Source organism: Tupaia chinensis, unplaced genomic scaffold, assembly GCF_000334495.1.
Source record: "Tupaia chinensis unplaced genomic scaffold, TupChi_1.0 Scaffold000276_2, whole genome shotgun sequence".
Classification (NCBI taxonomy): domain Eukaryota; kingdom Metazoa; phylum Chordata; class Mammalia; order Scandentia; family Tupaiidae; genus Tupaia; species Tupaia belangeri.
The window spans coordinates 1712693-1720015 of NW_006159759.1; the positions used below are offsets into that span (position 1 = coordinate 1712693).

At 37.9% G+C, this 7323-nt stretch overlaps 1 pseudogene; it reads left to right on the forward strand.

Moving 5' to 3' along the window:
* LOC102502659 (TATA box-binding protein-associated factor RNA polymerase I subunit D-like) overlaps positions 1-7323 on the forward strand; it is a 14071-nt pseudogene that overhangs the window by 4406 nt on the left and 2342 nt on the right.

Sequence of the window (7323 nt, forward strand, 5' to 3'; positions counted from 1 at the left end):
CCCCAATAGAAAAAAAAAAAAAAAAAAAAAAAAACTCTCAAAAAAAAAAGTTTAATGGTTATATTGCTGCATGGTGATTAGCCACAAGTATTAAGCAGCTATATATGTGATGATTATAGTATTACTTCTACTAAATAAAACAAAATATTTCTAAATCCAGTTAATGAAAGAGAAGAAAAAACAGAAAATGTAGCTCTCTCCTAAAAACCCCATATCAATTCAAAACAGGTCCTCTATTTCTCTGTCATTAAGTATCCACAGATATGGATTTCTAGAATTATCATCATCACCAACTAAAATTAACGGTTACAGTATAAATACTCATAAACATTATATAACTCTGCTCATGTTGCCATCACAAGATAACAGTGACTAGGTAGCTTAAATAACAGATTTATTTTCTCACAGTTCAGGAGGTTAAAGGTCCACAATCTAGGTGCCAGGATTGGTTCTGGTGAGGCCTCTCTCTCCTGGCTTGCAGATAACTGCCTTTTTGCTGTTCCCTTCCTCACAGTCTTTCCTGTGTGCTCTCACATACAGACAGTTCTATTATCTCCTCCTCTTATAAAGACACCAGTCCTGTGAGATTAGGGCTCTACCTTTATGACCTCATTTGGTCTTACGATTTCTTTAAAGGGCCTGTCTACAAATACAGTCACATTGCAGGTTAGGGCTTCATTCTATGAATTTGGGGGATAGGAGGACACAACTCCATAACAAGCATAAACCACATACCAGATATTATATCAACTCTAGTTTCTGTATCAACCTTACAAAGCATTAACCTGATTGACTTTGAAAATGAGTAAACAGCAATCTAGAATTAAATAATTGGTCTAGAGTCATCTGACAAGTACAGCAGTAAGATTATAAAATAGGTCTCAACTTTCAGTAAAATCTTTTTTCTAAATAATTATTTATTAAATTTTATTTATTAATTCATTTATTTTTAACTTGACAGAGAGAAACACAGAAAGAAGGGATGAGAAAGCAAGCCACCAGGTCCGGGACTCGAACTGTAGTCAGCCATGTGGTAGTGTCCAGTGCCTTAACCACCATGCCACCTGCTGGTCCCAGCTTTCAGTAAAATCTTGGCAGAAGCTTAGTTATGAATCACTCCACTCTTTGAAAAAGCCATAGAAAACATGAAGAACAAGAGGAAAATCCAAGTTCAATTTTCAATACCTTGAAACCACAGATTTTGTGTAAATATTGTCCAAAGAAGAGTTGGTTGCAGGAAACCATGGTGTAGATGTCTAGGGGAAGGGCAGGTGGAAAGCAGTGGGGAAACAGAGTAACAGTTCTCAAAGGTCATCAGCACACAAACATACCCAAGGAGGGCCCCACTCAGGATGGGACTGCTATGAGCAAGGCCAAGGAGCATAGCAGAAGGCAAAGAGAGGGCTTAGATGTTATGGATAAATAATTATTGATATTAAGTAGCTATATATGTGATGTTTAATTATCTTGTGACAATATAAACCTATAAATTTTTAAACAGATAAATAATAGAACATAAAATAAAAAATACATCTTCTCATCTAAAGGGGAACTCCTTCAAAGACAGTTGCTTCTTTCTTAGTGGCAGAACACAACTTGTAGACTTTTAGGTATGGCAACAGAACCTCCCCAAGCCAGGTTAGAAACAAGAAGTAGAGGAGATAGGGCTTCATGGAGAAACATCGCTCTCACAACAGAGTGGCAGTCTTTGCATTTCAAGTGCCAAATTACCCCGGTTTTCCTCCCTTTTCATAAAAGACTAGTCCACAAAAATAAAATGTAATCAAGAGTGAGAAACAGAAAAGTAGTAGATGCCATATCCACATGACAACTTCATATTTTAGAAGTGAGAAAAAAAGCAACAAAACATTCCATGGGTTGGGGGGTGGGAGAGAAAGCTAGACAATGTTGTCATTGATCACATATACATTGTAAACTAATACTTCTTGAAGTAATAATGAAGCAGTCATTACTAGGAAAGAAGAACATGAAGCAGAAATAGAAGAACTCAGAAGAGATGGCCAGAAGGCAGTAGCTTATGATAGGACAATAGGAATAAGCGAGTCAAGAACTTAAAAACCTGAGGTAGAATTAAAAAAATTAAAAAGCCAAAAATTTTTCAGACATCAAGACTAAATTTAAAAAGGCCTTTTGTCAAAATTCATATTCATTCCCATTTAAAAGATCTTATGACAATAGAAATCTATGAATTCTTAAACAGAAGAGGGTATTACACACATACAGCAATCCCAAAGCAGCAGTGTACTTACTTTCTCTCTGTCATGTGCACGCCACACATGCTCTATAATAAAGAAAGAAAAAATGTGCTTTATAAACTGTGAAGCAGCTGAGCTGGAGTGGTGCATGCTGCTGGAACATAGCGTTACATACGCTGGGACCATGTGAGAGGCCTGGATTTGAATCCCAAGTCAACCTAATAGTCAGGAGCACTGAAATGTCTGTGGTTTCTGCACCTAGGGGAGGCTGAGACAGGAGGATGGTGAGTTCCAGGCTGGCCTGGGCAGCATAGCCAGACTCTCTAAGGAAAAACCAGGATGGGCATAATAGTGTTCACCTGCAGTCCCGGCTAAGAAGCTGAGGCAGTGAGGCAAGAGACATGTATGAAGACAATTGTAAAACACATACGTAGACCTTAACAAATGCAAGGAATGTTTTGCTCTTGCTTAGAACCTTTCGATATCAGTATTTAATTTCTCTCTAATGCAATTGGCAATGTATTTATGTATAAATGAATGTAGAATGTATTATTTATAAATTATTGCAATTCCAATAAAAATACCAAAAATATTTTATAGAAGTAGGTAAGTAGATACTAACATTCATATAAAAAAGTAAACAAGCAAAGACAGTAAAATACTGAAAAGTTATTCTAGTCTTACAAGATATTAAAGAGTTTTACAAATCCTCTGTAATTAAAACAGTATGGTACTGGTATTAATATAATAATAAGCAGACCAATGTCAGGGAATAGAAAGTATAAAAGAGAATCAAAAACAAAAGTATTTCAAAACTGTAATACAATTCAGATCAGATCTACTAAAGTGTCTACAGCCCCCAAAGACACAAAAGTATAGCAAATGTAGGTATGTGTAGACTGAATAATCATATACTATTCTGAAGAACCAAAAAATGAGATCTATAGCTACTAGAAATTAGTGCAAAAAGTTTTATTAATAGAATAATTCAAGGTACCTAAAGGGATGTTTTGAGTTAATAGTCATTATGCAATATCACCTAAAATAGACCACTAGAATGTATTATGAAAAATATCATTTATAGAATAAATGTATGAAAAGATTATATTTATAAAAACAAGTAGGCTTGGGAACCAGCAGTTAGCGTAATGGCTATGTTGCTGGACTCCCACATAGTCAACCGCGGTTCACGTCCCGGACCCGGTGGCTTAAAACTCATGCCGGGCGTGTGTGTGTGCGTGCCCAAGATCCCGAGAGGAGAATGGAGGAAAAGGGATTGCGGCGTGACCATCCCCCTTGGGGGTGATTTCTTGCTTTCTGTCTCTATGTCTGTCTGTCTGGCGAGCGCACGTGCCCTATAGTGAAAAACCTCTCAAAAAAAAAAAAACAAAAAAACAAGTAGGCTATTAAATTAATTCACACATGTGTGTGAATTTCTTTCTCAGTTTCAATTAAATGCCATTTAGGATTCTGGGGGAAATGAGACTGTGGTATAATGCCAAACATTGTTGAACTTCCAGTCCTACTTCTTCCTAACTGAACCCCAAGCTTGTTCACATGTTGGTAGTGAAGTACTCAGAGCAGTGGTCCCCGCTGCAGAAGGTGAATCGTGATTAGGCTAATTAAATTCTTGAGTAACTGGTTTAGTGGTGAGCAGATGACCCGGTTTTAGCCAATAAGTCTTCATAGGATTTCTATATTTCTATGGAGCAGACTACTGGCTAAAATTTCCTTCCAAGATTTAAAAAAAAAAAAAAAAAGCTAATAGAATTTCTCCTTATTTCTAATTTTGGAGATTATACAGGGCTCTGATGCATGCAGCTTCAGTAGCCATCTTTGGATGATGGAATAAAAGGAAGAAAACAAAACCCGCGCTCTTAGGCTAGCTGACTGGAAAGGTGGGAAGGTGGAGAGTTTGAGTCTCAGGAACATTACTGAGCGACTGATTAACCAGCCCCAGAGCTACTTTCTACAGACTTATTGTCACATAAGAAAATGAACATCTATTACACAAGCCACATTTTTTTTTTAAATCCTCTATTACTTGGAGCCAAAATACTGTATATCCTACCTGACGTGGATATAAAAAAACAGGTATACTTTTGGAGGTAGTGAATACATCTGTGGAAGGGCCTGCATAACTGAGGAGTTACGAGTTCTCTTTCCCACTGTACAAGATGGCAGGTGAAAAGCTGCAAAACAGGATACTAAGAAGAAACCTGAAGCCAAGAAGGCTGATGCCAGTGGCAAAGTTAAAAAGGGTGACCCCAAGGCTAAAAACGTCCAAGAAGGGGAAGCCCCAGTGCAGCTGAAACCCCGTCCTAGTCCAGGGTATAAGCAGATACTCCCAGTCTGCCTTGTATTCCAGGAAGGCCATGTACAAGAGGAAATAGTCGGCCACTAAATCCAGGATCGAAAAGAAAAAGGAGGAGAAGGTTCTTGCGATTGTCACAAAACCAGTTAGTGGAGACAAGAATGGTGGTACCCGGGTGGTTAAACTGAGTAAAATGCCTAGGTATTATCCTACTGAAGATGTGCCTCGAAAGCTGTTGAGCCATGGCAAAATACCCTTCAGTCTGCATGTGAGAAAGCTGCGAGCTTGCATCACTCCTGGGACCACTCTGACCATCCTCACTGGATGCTACAGAGGCAAGCGAGTGGTTTTTCTGAAGCAGTTGAGCAGTGGCTTGCTACTTGTAACTGGACCACTGGTTCTCAATCCAGTTCCACTGCGTAGGACACACCAGAAATTTGTCATTGCTACCTCCATGAAAATTGATATTAGCAAAGTAAAAATCCCAAAGCACCTTACCGATGCTTACTTCAAGAAAAAGAAACTGTGGAAGCCCACACTCCAGGAAGGTGAGATCTTCGACACAGAGAAATACGAGATTTCAGAGCAGCACAAGACTGATCAGAAAGCTGTGGACTCGCAAATTTTACCAAAAAACAAAGCTGTTTCTCAGCTCTAGGGCTACCTGAGATCTGTGTTTGCCCTTACAAATGGAGTTTATCCTCAGAAGTTGGTGTTCTAAATTTTTTGCCGAGAACCTAATTAAATAACTGATTATATATATATATATATAATATATATGTGTATTATATATATAATAAAAATAATAATAACTGAGGAGTTATAAGGAGCACCAGATTCAGAATGCAGGGCAGTATGAGGATGGCGAGAGAATTGGACTTTGTCTGCTCCCCCCTTTGTAGCATGCATCAGTTGCCAGCAATCACCTATAGTTATCCTCTTGCAAATATGTAAAAACTGCCTCAAGCTAGAATGACAGATATCAAATCCCATTTCTTAAGATTATATATACAATAAAAAGTCTGGATGACTCAACTTGCCTTTCTGAATGTGTTTATAGTGCATTTTTGGGTTCTCAGATTCAGTAAATATTTCCACAATATTCCATGAACTCTTAACTACTCAACACTTGGAACTGTACAAAATAGAGAAATACATGTATATAGAGAAACTAGCACTAGATTTGATATCAGAAACCTTAGTAATGAGTGACGGCTCTACTAATAACTAGCTCTAAGACTCCAGGCTTCAATGTTCTCATCTGTAAAATGGAGATAATTATGTCATGAAGTTTTAATGACATAGTGCAGAAGATGTTGGTTGTATAACTTATACAAAGCAAGCTGCTTAATGCCATACTGTAGGCAGATGTTCATAGAATGAATGAATGATTCCTTAGTTCACTATAAAAAAATAAACAGCAGACATGATAAAAGCAAATCTTTTGGAGTTCAAAAAAGCTTTGTGTTTTTCTTTGCACACTACGTCCACTGCCATAGTGAACAGCCAACACCTAAGAACAGCTTGCACCAGAACACATGTATTAGTGGAGACCCTTTTATGTTATTAATATGAAAACACATCATTTACATAACTTGGAATTCACAATGCCAAGACCAAAGCCATTATAAAAAAAAAGAGAACAACGGATCAGTGTTTCTTGAGAACAGAGATTCAGAAATTCCAAACATGCTTTTAACAAATCAAATGCAATATATAAAAAATAATAAGACAAAGAGGGGTTTATTCTAGGAATAAATGTTGATTTAATATCCAAAACTTAATTAAAATAATTCACTATATTGACAAATTTAATGGAAAAACCATATGATTGTTTCAACAAATGCAGAAAAACCATTTGACAAAAACGTATGTCAGCTTCCAACAAAACCATCAGCAAAGTGGATATAGAAGAGAACTCATCAACCTAAGAAAAGGAATCGATGAAAAAACCTGTAGCAAATAGGTACTTACTGTTAAGATTAAATGTTTCTCTTCTAAGATCAGGAAACCGGCAAGATTGACCATCCTCATTACTCCAGTTGGTCAACTGTATGAACATCAGAAATATTCAATGTAAAACAGAAATTATGTATACTCATACAATGGTCTCCAGAGTCAGCCAGTAGCGTGGCAGTTAAGCGGCTACCATAGAGCTCAGATGGCTGAGTACACAGTTCGAGTCTCAGATCCCATGACTTGAAAATCATGTGTGCCCAAAAGAGAGTGGAGTAAAAAGGATGGCAGTGTGGTCATTCCCTCTGTGGGAGGCTTCCCATGATATCTTGCCCCCCACCCCCTCAGCAAGCACACTGGCTCTACGGTAAATACTAAAGAGAAAAATAATCTCCCGAATTCCCACTTTCTGTTGCATACAGTTTATGAGTGAGTGTGGGCAATGCTGTCAATAGGACATATTTCACTCCTACAGTATAAAGTAACATTTGTGGCAAAAGGAAATTTTCAGATGTAATTAAAATCCCATATCAGTTTATTTTGAGTTAAAAATGGAGATTATGTGGTTGTGTCCAACTTGGGCAGAAACCTTTAAAACTATAAGTAACATTTTCTCCTGCTTACCTTCAAAAAGATGGAGGCCCCTAAGTTCCACAGGTTAAAGGAACTAAATACGTCAGCGATCTGCATGAGCACCCTGAGCTGCAGATGGGATGCAGCCTTGGCTGATCCACTAATTGCCACCAGGTGAGCTCAAGCAGTGGCTCCCACTAACCAGTCCCACTAACCAGTCTTTTTTTTTTTTTTTTTTTTCTTCAAGGCCACATGTTCCCCCGG